General features: G+C 44.8%; 1 protein-coding gene and 1 long non-coding RNA gene across 2 annotated transcripts in view; one reads left to right on the plus strand and one right to left on the minus strand.

Moving 5' to 3' along the window:
* PPARGC1B (PPARG coactivator 1 beta) overlaps nt 1–12,922 on the plus strand; it is a 163,676-nt gene that overhangs the window by 86,307 nt on the left and 64,447 nt on the right. The window lies entirely within an intron of this gene.
* Nucleotides 5,691–8,588, minus strand: LOC128344211 (uncharacterized). Its single transcript, XR_008315724.1, has 3 exons — nt 8,475–8,588; nt 6,618–6,689; nt 5,691–6,526 (listed from the first exon to the last, which is right to left on the minus strand). It is a non-coding gene; the product is annotated as an uncharacterized LOC128344211 (long non-coding RNA).

Below are 12,922 nucleotides of genomic sequence, written 5' to 3' on the forward strand. Positions count from 1 at the left end.
ATAATAATAATAATAATAATAATAATAAATAATCCAAAAGACCTTGAAGAGCACCTCAACACCATAGGGGCCACAGAAATCACCATCAGCCAATTACAAAAAGCAGCTTTACTGGGAACAGCCTATATTCTGCGACGATATCTATAACCATTGACAATAAAATTCTGGCATCCCAGCTCCTTGGGAAGGACTCGATGTCTGGATAAAACAAACCAGTCAATAACACCTGTCCGACTGTGTAAACAAGAAATAATCCAAACCAATCCCCCCAAATAACCAAGCCCACCTTAAACTGACCCAGGGATTATGTAAAGGAATACATGAGGCTATTTCCATGTGCGTGCAAAACTAGGCTAAGGGAGCTCAGCCCGCTTTTCCACGTGTGTGTGAACCGCCAGGATTGGGTCCAGTCATGATCAGGCACCGTGGCGGCAAACCTGCCTATGAAGCCTCCCCTCAAAAAGCGCTCTCCGACCCCCGTTTGAGCAATTGTGTGTCAGCAGCTGGTAGGCTTGGGGAGGAGAGGGGGAGCCCCATAATATGCTGCATTCCCGCACGGGGCATTATTTGAGCTGCAGGGGGGGGGCTCATCCCGGCATCCCGACCCTTGGAGCTACCGGCAGGAGCCAATGCTCATCTGGGCAGGCGATCTGCCTGCCCAAGGAAGGCAGCCTGCTTGTGTGCTGGGAGGTAAGTGCTTTTGAGCTTCCTGCCCACAGATCGGGTAGCCCTTTCTCACTGGTCATGAGAAAGAGCTCTATGAGTTGGGGCATTGTTCTGGCTATGAAGGCTGACAATAAATGAAGTTATTCCCTTGAAGTCCCAAAATTTCAGTGAACAGATCTCATCCCTGAAGCTGCTGGACAATGTGTGAAGAGATGGTGGGAAGGACCCCTGTGACAGTGCACAGTGCTACTACAATGTTGCTAACTGAATCATTTGTAACAAGTATACAGAGGTGGTTTGGACGCCCCACCCTACTGCACACTTTGGGAAGGTACTCTAGCGTTCTAGGGCAGGGGAGGATGTGCATGCACATGACACACACACATTGCATGGAGACTGGTGGACAAAGTAATGTCCAAACCAACCCTGTGTCTGAGGGGGCCTGTATCCTTGTCTATTTTTTAAAAATGAGTGCATGTAAAACCATTCACGCCAAAACATGTGTACAGACCCCTGTAGCACATAAAGCTTAATGTCCGAATTGGGTTCACATGTCCTGGAAATCCATGATTGTGGTCAGTGCTCCCATTTGTCCCTTTTTTTATTTAATTAGTGAAAATTAATTGTCCTGAATCATTAAAATGCATTTGACAAGCAGCTAACTAGATGTTTTTGTACCGGATAGAGTGTATATCTTTTGCTGCCCAGGAAGACAGGCTGCAGTTCTAGATGTGTGTCAGAACAATGCTATCATTATTTGGGGCATTTCGTTTTTTTAAAGAGTAATCTAGAATTATGACTGTGGGTCATTTAGAGGTGAGGGGTGTATTTACCGGTCAGATCAGTGATTTCTGCATACTGAAGAATTAAGCATTCTTAAGTGTGGAGCAATTTATACATTTTCTATCTGAGCTCACTGGTGGAGCAACTATGGAACAGTCCATTCCAAATCCCTCCTGTACAAGACCCACTGAAATGCATTAGAACAGTGTGACTTCTGTTTTTCCCCACTGGGACTTTTGAAAGAGGTTTATGAGCCATTGCATTTAGTGTCTCCTGGGGAAGCTGGCTGTGCGTTTTTTCTCAGTTGTTTGCATATTGAAACATGAGAGCTGGGCCTTACAGGGATCTTTTGCATCATATCTGTGAAATCTCAGAAGACAGTCCCGCCCCCCCCCCCGCCGCCGCCAGGATCTTTTTATGTGGAAAAGTGAGCTTTCTCTCAGAAGCAATGTGGGGTAGATAATGGGGCCATTCACACAACCTACTGGGTGGGGGCAGGCTTCCCAAACCTCTCCTCCCCCCCCCACAGTTAGTGTTTACCTGGTGGGAGTGTGAAGCGTGTTCACACACAATCCCCACTGCTTCATGCATTGTGGAGCAGGGCAGGTCACTCTGAGGCCAGGACTCGTCCTGGCCTCCAGCTGTCCCACAGTTCTTCACACAGCATGATGCCCCGGGGGATTCCCCCAGAGATGGATGCTCTAGGTGCCTGTCTCTGTGTCGGCGCGAGTTGCAAGCGGCTCAGGCTGACACACAATTCCGGGAGCTGGGTTAAGGGCTCCTTTGTGCCCTTAACCCTGGCGAGCAGCCAGGCTGCAGCACTGGGTTTAGCACCACTGCACTGGGTCCCAGCACGCAGGTCCCAGCAGTCCTGGCTTGGCTGCTTGTGAGAACAGCCTCAATGTGCTTTTAAAACTGTTCAATAAAACTCGACATTTTAAAGCCCCAACATTTTTCATGCTGAAATTATTTAATCACACTGGGGGTGGGGGGGAGAATTACAAACTGCAAGAAACTTTTGAAAATCAGATATTAGATATTGCTTCCCCATATCCCTGCACAGTGGCAGTCTCCAAAAGCACAACCTTGGAGAGTTTGGTACACCTGGATCCTATTTCCTACTCACATTTTTGTGCCTTACCCAACACATACTTTGCATGATTGCTGCTCATTTCTACTGGTCTTTGTTGCTGTGTGGCAGGAGATAACACCAAGTTTATTAGAAAATATCGCTAGGGCTTAGAGGCGCCTCTGGGATCACAGCTGTGTGATCTTAAACCAGCCCTTTGCTTTGCATTTGATTTTATTTTTCTTCCACATACTACTAGCAATGAAGCTACCATAGTAGGATTTAAAATTTATTCTTGGTTGCTGTTTTCTGCAGGTAAGCCAGCCCAGCTGCAGGTGATATAGGGGGATCAGAGTTCAGAACTGGTCATTGTTGGCTGCTTTGAGCATCCCAAAACTGGGATGGAAAGGCGAGATATACATGTTAAATAATTACACCAAACTGCATAATAATCAAATGTGTGTGTCTGTGCCATCTCCTGCTGAGTGTGAGGTGTGTGATGTGCATTTGTGTAGAAAAGGATTCTATCTGTGCCATTTTTGCACCACTTTTTGCTGGAGAAGCAGATGGTGTATGTGTGCTTGCTCATATGCAGTACTGGTAGAAGAAGTGCTGTGGCAAGTATATTCGCCTTCCACCTTACTTTATTTATATACCACTTTTATTTTATTTTTTATTTATATACCACTTTTTATTATTTATATACCACCTTTGAAAACACACAGCAGAGTGAGGTGTGAATCATAGGAACATAGGAAACTGCCATATAATGAGTCAGACCATTGGTCTATCTAGCTCAGGATTATCTTCACAGACTGGCAGTGGCTTCTCCAAGGTTGCAGGCAGGAATCCCTCTCAGCCCTATCTTGTAGATGCTGCCAGGGAGGGAACTGGGAACCTTCTGCTCTTCCCAGAGCGGCTTCATCCCCTGAAGGGAAAAATATCTTGCAGTGCTCACACATCAAGTCTCCCATTCATATGCATCCAGGGCAGACCCTGCTTAGCTATGGGGACAAGTCATGCTTGCTACCACAAGACCAGCTCTCCTCTCAGGTGGCAGAGTTGTGATGTGGTGGAATGTACTGTTCTATTTCAGACTGTGGTGTGGCGGGGTGTGGGGGGGTCTTGGTTATAGTAGTCTACCCAACATTCCTCCTGTTGCTTGGGGAAGGGTTTCTTAGATCAGTGTGATGTGCGAATTCTGTGATTGGGACTCCTGATGCCTCTCTGTTCTTCAAAAAGCAGCCACCAAATGAAGTAGTCTGGACAGAAGCTACGAGGGGTGCGTGTGTCTCACATTGGGTCCATAGGTTTTTCTGTCTACAATGAATATCAGCTTCAGGTCAGTGATTGAGTTGGGGAATTGACATAGGGACGAAGGATTCAACCGTGTGCAGTGGCTCCTCCCCTCCACAACATCTGTTTGTGTGTGTGGGGGGCATTGGGAGTCCCCACATTGCATCTAGTTTGGCCCTTTATTATTGGATCCAAACAGCAATGTAACGGAGTGTTTCTGTTTGCTGTTAGGGGTGCTTCACCTCAGCCCCGGCTGCATTCCGTTTGAAATTATCTCTGTGGAATGCTTAATCATTTAAGATGAAGGACACTGACTGATTCAGCTGCATCTTTATTCATGCTTCTCTGAATGTACAGAAAAGAAGGAGCTTTGGAATTTCTTGGCAGCAGTTCCCTGCCTCTACTGGCCTGGTGTCAGTAGCTTTGGATTAAAACACAGATACTGGAAAATATGAACAATGCGGCTGTGAAAAATACAAAGAAGCCTCCGAGAAAAAAAACTATAGCTAATTAATCTTTGACAAAATATATTTTCTTCCTAATCCTTCATATGCATGCTTGTCTAAAACACTCTTGCTTGATTTTGTTTACTCTCCACATCACTAGCAGCTGCAACTTATGCCATTCCTTTTGATTTCCAAGTAAGACTTGGGGAGTATAAGGCAGCTTCCTCTGTCTCTGACCAATAGGCCCTTGCAAGTACTTCAGGTGCTGCTCAGTGGGTCCTTTCAGCTCTTCTTGTTTTGTGCATCTTTGCATAGCTTTCCATTCTGTTCTTTAGTAGCAAGGGAAATCGAGACCAGAGTTTGCAAGTGCCAAATGTATTTGCAAGGTTTACACTGGTGGCCTCTGTGTGGGGGGCTGACCTTTCCCAGCAATTCCACTTACACATGGTGGACCCAGACAGATCCTGCTGTGGGACACAGTGTCTCAGTTTCCCATAATTAAGCCAAGGCTAATTCCCACACATTGGCCGTAATTGCCGGCTGGGTTAGTTGAGCCCTTTAGAGAGTGAAATTTCAAGAAGAGCAAAATACTGTTATTAAGATCCATTTTGTGAAAGGCCAAGCATTCTGTTGGTTTACTCCTTGCAAAAATCATGATAAGAAGCAACAACTGTATTGTGTGATAAAATAATTATTCTCAGCACCTCTCCATTGTAATGGCTTTGTGGGGGAAGTAGGGCTAAGCATAGTATTTACCTGGAGCTTTCCCAGACAACAGATTTTACTGTGAGTTTTCTGCGAGGCTTTACTGTGCGTTCGAAGTTGCCCCAAAAAACTGATGCAAAAAGTGGATTTTTAAAATTCTGGATATAAATTGGAGTTTATATCTCTCTAACGTGAGATACAACATTATGAGGTCATTCACACAATCGAAAACTGTGGTCTACCCGGGTTTGGGATCTGTGTGTACTCTCAATTTTTGATTGTGTGGAAGCAAGTTTAGAGAAAAACCTGGGTAGCTTTTCCTCCTACCTTGCTTCCACACAATCACTTCTACCCAGGTTTTCCTCTAACCTTGCTTCCACACAATCAAAAACTCCCAGCTCCCAAACCTGGGTAGAATACAGTTTTTGATTGTGTGAATGACCTCTTAATCTACACTCTTAACGTGCAATGAAAAACCTGAATAGTGTTTGAAGTGCTCCCTGATAGCTCGCAGGGACTTCTGGGTAAATTTAGCCAATATGTGAGAGCGCACACCCTCCATTATGGAGGAGATATGAACTAAAAGCCGGGTGTGAGTTGTTCTCAGCATCAGTTCCATATCAGCGAAATGGGAATAATAGTGATCTACCTACAGGATTATTGTGAGGTCAAATGCATAAAGATTGTAAAGTGCTTTGCATATGGAGCATTCTGCATAAATGATTACTATTAGTAGTGCTGTTTCACACAATGGGCAAGGTGGGGACAGGCCTTGCACTTTTGCGTTTGTCAGAGGAAGAGTGGGAGATAGATGCCGTTGCTTTTGCCACAATTCACAACTTTTGTACTGACTTAATTGTTACTTCATATCTTTGCTGTGGCTAATAGCTCAGTCCAGGCCTTAATGAGAGCTTGCTGCTCACAAACTGCTTGTGTCTAAAATTTAAAACCTCTTTGAGGGCACAGACACTGTATGGGATGTCTGCATTCTGCAGGGATGAACAAACAGTGGGAATCCTGTGCAGGGGGTTCACTTGGCACCCAGGGAGCCCTTCTTGCCTTTCCTTAGCCCAGCGGGAAATCATTTCAGCCGCCCCCCTCTACCACGTCAAATATTTATGTTTGCCAGCAGAAGCTGGGCCACCTCTCCAGTTGTAATTCCCTGGGAGTACCAGTCATCTCTTTTGAGGCCTTGACTATAAATATCACACTGTCAAGAGGAGCAGCCTGACAAAAGACACAAGTCAGCACTATACTTATCCATTCAAAATGACATTTTGTCAAATGCCATTGCTGGGGTTGGCATATCTCCTGGCACGCACTGTGTATTGACCTTCATGCTGACTGCCAGATGCTTTCTTTCTTTCTTTCTTTCTTTCTTTCTTTCTTTCTTTCTTTCTTTCTTTCTTTCTTTCTTTCTTGTGCTTATTTATAACATCTCTTTATGGGCTTGCAACTCATTGCTGATGTGGTTCAGTCACTCTTCCAGTGCCAGAATGAAGCTTCTTCTCTTGTTCTCCTGATTTTGTCATCCCACATAACAATAGTTACTTCAGCAAAGCTGTGAAACAAAAGGGTGTTTATAATGGAATTCCTTGTGGAGGAAGTGCTCACAAAGCAGAAAACTCTTACTTTCCCCTGGAAACTCTTACCTTTCCCAACAGACTTCAGTGGCACTTCAGTATTGGGTCTGAACTTTGAAGGTGTTGAAAATAGTCTTTGGCCTGGAATGAAAGATAATACCAATCCTCAAAGTTGCTGCCTGGACTGTGGGAGACAAAGGGACAATGAAAAATGTTTTGCTGTCCCCAAAACTTCATCCTGGGTTTTCAAAGTGTGATCTTCCTCTCGGGGCCAGCCTCAGAATGAGGTGGACCAAGGCAATTGCATTAGGCAGCAGATTCTCTAGGGCTGGGGAGGGGATTGTGGCAGCACCATTCCCACCACTGCTTCTGCCACTCTCCCTCATATTCTGCTGATGCTCAGCAAAAGGCCACTCAGAGTTCTCCTTCCTCTTAGCATGCAGCAGAATTTGAAAAGGAGGAGGGAGAGGGACAGAACAGAAGAGGAGCAATGGAGGAGAGGAGAAACGTGGGCTAGAGCTGCCTCTCCTCTCTTCTCCTCTCCTATTGTGCTTCAGCCCATCCCATTTGTCCATATCCAGAGGCAAGCCAAGGAGGAGAAAGGAGGACTTGAAGTGGTTCTTTCCTGAATGTGGAGGCACTGGGGTAAGTGAGGCTGCAGAGGTGGAGGGCGGGTGAGGTAGGGGCTGCATTTGGCACTCCTCCTCAGGTGTCCAAAAATCTTGGACATTCCTGGTTTCTCTTGATGATATCTGATTGCTTTCATACATAGCTGTTTGTTCTCAGGGTTGGAAATGCTTATCAGGAAGAAAGGCCAATACCAAGGTTGACAGCACAGTGATGCTAGTATTTTCCAGCAACCAGCTCCTTTCCTCCTTAAAACTCTTATATGACATAGGTGTGTGGAAGTCTATTTGATCCTCAACTTGGAATCCCTTAAAGCACCAAAACTAGAGCAAGCCAGATTGCTTCAGTACTCTTCATTATGTTGTAAGAGAGGACAAGGGATGTTTAAAAGCCTTTTGAACCCTGTGCTACAGCAAGCAGGGTTTAGATCAGGGGAGGAGGATGGATCCATCATGTTAACTGCTCTGAAAGTGTGGAAGGGATGAGTGGTTCATGTGTACTTACTCATCCTGCAGAGGTCTTTCTAGTTAATGAGAGCTGGATATCAGGAGTGGATTTTTAAAACATGTATGACATTTCTGCAGGTATCAGGATCTCAGATCAGCTATAACCATTGTCCATAAAGGTCAATTATCAACTTTGGTTCCAGGAAGTTTAATTTGCCCCAAGACCTGATATGTTGTCTGTGTCTTTTGAATAATAAACAAACAAACAACTAAATAAAGCAAGCAACCCATTTCCAATCACAGTTGCACTCTGTTCTCTAATTCCCTTCTCACCAACTTTGCTCCAATTTTGTAGGACAACAACTCAGATCGCATTTTTATTCCCTGTTGCACTAACATTTAGCTCAAACAAACCATCTTTATTCAGAAGAGCATATTCGGTGACAAGTCAGGGCATCCTATAAGCCCACTGCTTATATCCATTGGATGTAAATCGTGTTCCCTCAGGAGACTGAAATATCCCTAATTGTGCAGAGTAGTCTCTGAGGAGGGACTGTCCCATTGAAGAGGTCAATAGTTCATGATAATAAAAAAAAAACCTCTCCCTCCTCTCAGCTTGTCTATAATCCGCATTGCCTGCAGTATGTAATTATGGATTTCCCTGATAAGTCCAGACGGCTCTCACAAAATCTCCTCGCATAGGGATTTTCTTTCATTTTTAGCAGGGTGGGGTGGGAGGGAGAGAGAGAGTGATCCAAACAATTTCCCCTGTCTTATAAAAGATGTGCACATGCTTTCCCCCACCTGCCCACTTGCCTCCCACCAATCATGTTTGAACACTGGAAATACCAACCTGATCTTCCTTATTGACTCTTGTTTGTAAATTATCTCACCTGGTGCTGCTTTGCGATTCAGTTACCTAAGTGCAATTTGCTAATTTGGAGCTTTCTCTTCAGTGGTGGTGCTGAAGTTATATTTATCACTTAATGCCATGTGTAGGGACTTACTCATGAGTGGGAGGCTCTGAATCAGACTCAGTGAGTCACTGGCAGAAGCCACAGTTTCCTTGGAGGAGTCTAGCTGGTTGATTTGTTCAAGGTGCTTCTCTTGGGGCTGCTGTCTCCTTCAGCCTCTCAAGTGGGACCATCGTGACTCCTTCACAACTGAGAATAGTAAGGTAGTGCTTGAATGACAAGTCCCTTGCAAAGCATTGTGGTGGCATTTATGCAAATGACAACGTAAATCTGGCCTTCAAGGCTTAAACAGGATTAGGTTATTGAGAAGCTGCTGCAGTCTGTCCATCACGGCATTTTTAGCTGCTGCAGCCGTTAGGTAAAAGCTTACTTCCTTGCAGACTGGCATGTGATTTCTCTGCTGTATTTTCTGCTGCACTGCCAAAACAAAACAAAACAAAAACAAGGAAACAAGTTATTCATTTTAAAAAGCTATAACAACAAAGGGCCAGTTTGCACAACTGCTAATTGAGGTTTTTCCGTCTCTACAGACTTCTGTTTCAGTTCCATGCAGTGGTTGTATTCTTACAGGTTGCGCTTGTGGTTAGGGCTGCCCCGTCCAGATGGTGAAAAAAAAGTCAATATCCAGCACCAACAAAGTCGGAATAGAGGACACATTTCACCAAAAATGTCTCCAAAAAGTCTCCACTTTGTGTAAAATTTGTGTATGTTCTTTGGTATTATATATGCATATATATAATAAAATTGTGTGTGTTTGTGTACATTGAAAAACGCTGCTGTGTAGTGACGGAGGCTCTGCCTACCTCCTATCATCACAGGAGATGAGGTTGAGCACTGGAGGATGGTGGCGAAAGAGGTCCACCCTCAAGCCCACTCTCTGTCATTTGTGGGTAAGCTGGGCTTGAAGGAGGACCTCTTTCGCCGCCGTCCTCCAGTGCCCAACCTCACCTGTGATGGTTTAGGAGGCAGGCGGGCAGAGCCTCCGCCGCTACACAGTGGCATTTTTAAAGGTAGGGGGGGAAAGAATTAAGTTTCCCTCCAGATGCCGCTCCCAAAGATTTGCCACTATAGGCGGCTGTGGTAGGATGCCAGCAGGGGAAGGAGACAGAGGAAAAGAATCTGCTTATGAGAGCAAAGTGTTCTGAGCCAACATGTTCCAGCTGCTCTCCAGAACTTCGGACACCACAACATACAGGTGAAACTCGGAAAATTAGAATATCGTGCAAAAGTCCATTAATTTCAGTAATGCAAATTAAAAGGTGAAACTGATATATGAGACAGATGCATTACATGCAAAGTGAGATAAGTCAAGCCTTAATTTGTTATAATTGTGATGATCATGGCGTACAGCTCATGAAAACCCCAAATCCACAATCTCAGAAAATTAGAATATTACATGGAACCAAGAAGACAAGGATTGAAGAATAGAACAATATCAGACCTCTGAAAAGTATACAGTGCACTGTGCTTGATTGGCCAGCAAACTCGCCTGACCTGACACCATAGAGAATCTATGGGGCATTGCCAAGAGAAGGATGAAAGACATGAGAAAAAACAATGCAGAACTGCTGAAGGCCGCTAATGAAGCATCCTGGTCTTCCATAATACCTCATCAGTGCCACAGGCTGATAGCATCCATGCCACGCCGCATTGAGGCAGTAATTGCTGCAAAAGGGGCCCAAACCAAGTACTGAATACATATGCATGCTTATACTTTTCAGAGGTCCGATATTGTTCTATTCTTCAATCCTTGTCTTCTTGGTTCCATGTAATATTCTAATCTTCTGAGATTGTGGATTTGGGGTTTTTATGAGCTGTACGCCATGATCATCACAATTATAACAAATTAAGGCTTGACTTATCTCGCTTTGCATGTAATGCGTCTGTCTCATATATCAGTTTCACCTTTTAATTTGCATTACTGAAATTAATGGACTTTTGCACGATATTCTAATTTTCCGAGTTTCACCTGTATGCACAAAAAGTTGTTTGATCCCCAAAATAGTCTTTGTTCCTCCTAATGGGGGGGGGAGTCATTGGTCCACAAAAGAGTAGCATGTCCTCCGTCCCTAGTCGGCAACCCTACTTGTGGTGGTAATCTAGCAAATATACACACACACTGTCTGTGTCTGTCTCTGTGTGTGTAACTTATACCCGTGCAATTGTATCCAACCCATGCAATTGTATCCAGGACTTTGTGTTCTGTGCTTTAAAAGAAAGCTGCACCAAGACAAGCCAAATTCTGCAGCAAGAAGAGTTACATTCTGCAACCTGTATAAATGATGTAAATTTGAATAGTTTTACCTTCTAATTTTTACTAATCCCCCCCCCCCGCAATTTTAGCTACTTTGCCTGTTTAATTCTGGTTTTCTAGACATCAGGAGGACCAGTCTCCTGTGCAGGACATTGAAATGCCTCCTTCAACCAATTGAGATTTTAGTCGGCTACCCCTCTGCCTTCTGAGATTTCAGCAGATGTTGCTCACATGCTTTTGAGCATATCCCCAATAATAAGGGCTACAAGTGTGCTTTCTTTAAGCTTGTCAGGAAACAGAATTATTTGCCCAATATCACTCTGCATTTTTCTGTGCTCTCACAGAATACATTTAGTCCTGACTATATTATCTGAATACTCAGTCCCTGCTTACCTTGCACAATGTCCTGGTCAGTAATAACCCACCTTACAAATGGGAAGCAAAATGACTTGTCTCAGATTACAGAGGAAGGTTGCAGTGCTGTGGGGAAATGACATTAAGTCTCTTGCACCAGTGGTAAGCAGTCTGACCACTGGCTGGCTGTCCCATCATTGACCATAGTTGTGAAATATACACATAGAACAATGTAAAGAGTTATAGGGTCTTCTATCTTGATAAGCATTACAAAACTCTTGTTTCTGAAAGCTCTGAGAGGAGTCAGTACAGAATCCAACACTGCTTGCCCAGTGGGCTCCCAACCCAAAAGGAGCAGTGTTGGGATGTGCAGCAGAACCTTAGCCACTGCGAACCAGTGTACCATGAACCAGCACGTTTCTAGTGGTTCTGTTGTGAACTGGAACACCCTTCAGGAAAGGGGGCCAGTCCGAGAACCAAAACGATCCGATTTGACAGAGAAGTGCCGGTGCCCAGTGAGGGCAGTGCCGAGGGGAGGGGGTGGTGAGAACATTAAAATTAAATGAGAAGGTTCTTGTCGACAGTCGTGCCGGGGTGGGGGGAGGCAACTTTAAAATTAGATGAGAAGTTCCTTACCGGCAGTAATACTGCTGCACCTGGCCTGGAAGCTGCCTGGAGCAGTGGCACTCCACCCAGCAGCCTACGCAGCCTGCGGCAGCGTGCCTCCAGCACTCCCCTTCGTTTTGAGCAGTCCGTGCACACTCCTAGAGCAGCGGCTCCTGAGCTGTAAACGGTATACGGAGCAGCCATCTATGGAGTCAATCCAGTGGCCCATTTAGTCCAGTATTGTCAACAAACTAGCAGCCCTTCTCCTCCAGAGTCACAGAGTCCCCCCCCCCACTCACAACCTCTGCTGCCCTTTGAGATGCTTTTAACTGAAATGGTTAGTTCATTGCACTTAAGTCTTTATACATACAAAGTATGTGTGCTATCTATGAGTTCCAGTCCCTCTTGGAATGTTCCCCAGCACAATTTTAGCTGCTCCAAAGCAAGCAGACACTATATTTTTGTTTCCAAAGAATATGTAGCAAGTAAGATGTGACTCCTACTCCTACCCCCGCCCCCAATACAAGTCAGAGGAGGAAGCCACATTGCTGGAATCCTTCTGAAGGGAAGCAAGTGAGTACTACAATAGAAAGCAAAACCATCAACCCGTCCGGTTTCAGAAATTTCAGCAAACATTGCTCATAAAGGTTGATACAGTGCCACTTTTGCTTCTAGCTAGAAGAAGCCCCCGCCCAAATAGGTTTCTCAATTCAGGCTGTACCTCTTGCTAAAGTATAAGGATCCTTTCTGGTTTGGGTCTTCTTTTGAGCATGTGGCTCTGGAGTGTTGTTTGGATCAAGCTGGCATGGCGATGATGATTTAGCCTTTCCAGGCAGACACATTCAGCCTCTTCAAGAGCCCCTCTGGACCTTTGCCAGCAAAGCCTGTCTGACATGCCTTAAAGAAGGAGGGAGAGGTCACTGGTCAGCAGCAGAGTCCGTGCTTTGCATGGAGATGGTCTAGGTTTAATCTCTGATATCTTCAGTTAAAAGTAACTCGAGTAACACAGCTGGGACAACCCTTCATATGTTCACATACTGATGCATGATGTTCACATGCATGATGTTCATCAGTATGTTCACCTACTGATGCTCAGTTTAAAAAACAAGAAAA

This window comes from Hemicordylus capensis, chromosome 2 (assembly GCF_027244095.1).
Source record: "Hemicordylus capensis ecotype Gifberg chromosome 2, rHemCap1.1.pri, whole genome shotgun sequence".
NCBI lineage: Eukaryota > Metazoa > Chordata > Lepidosauria > Squamata > Cordylidae > Hemicordylus > Hemicordylus capensis.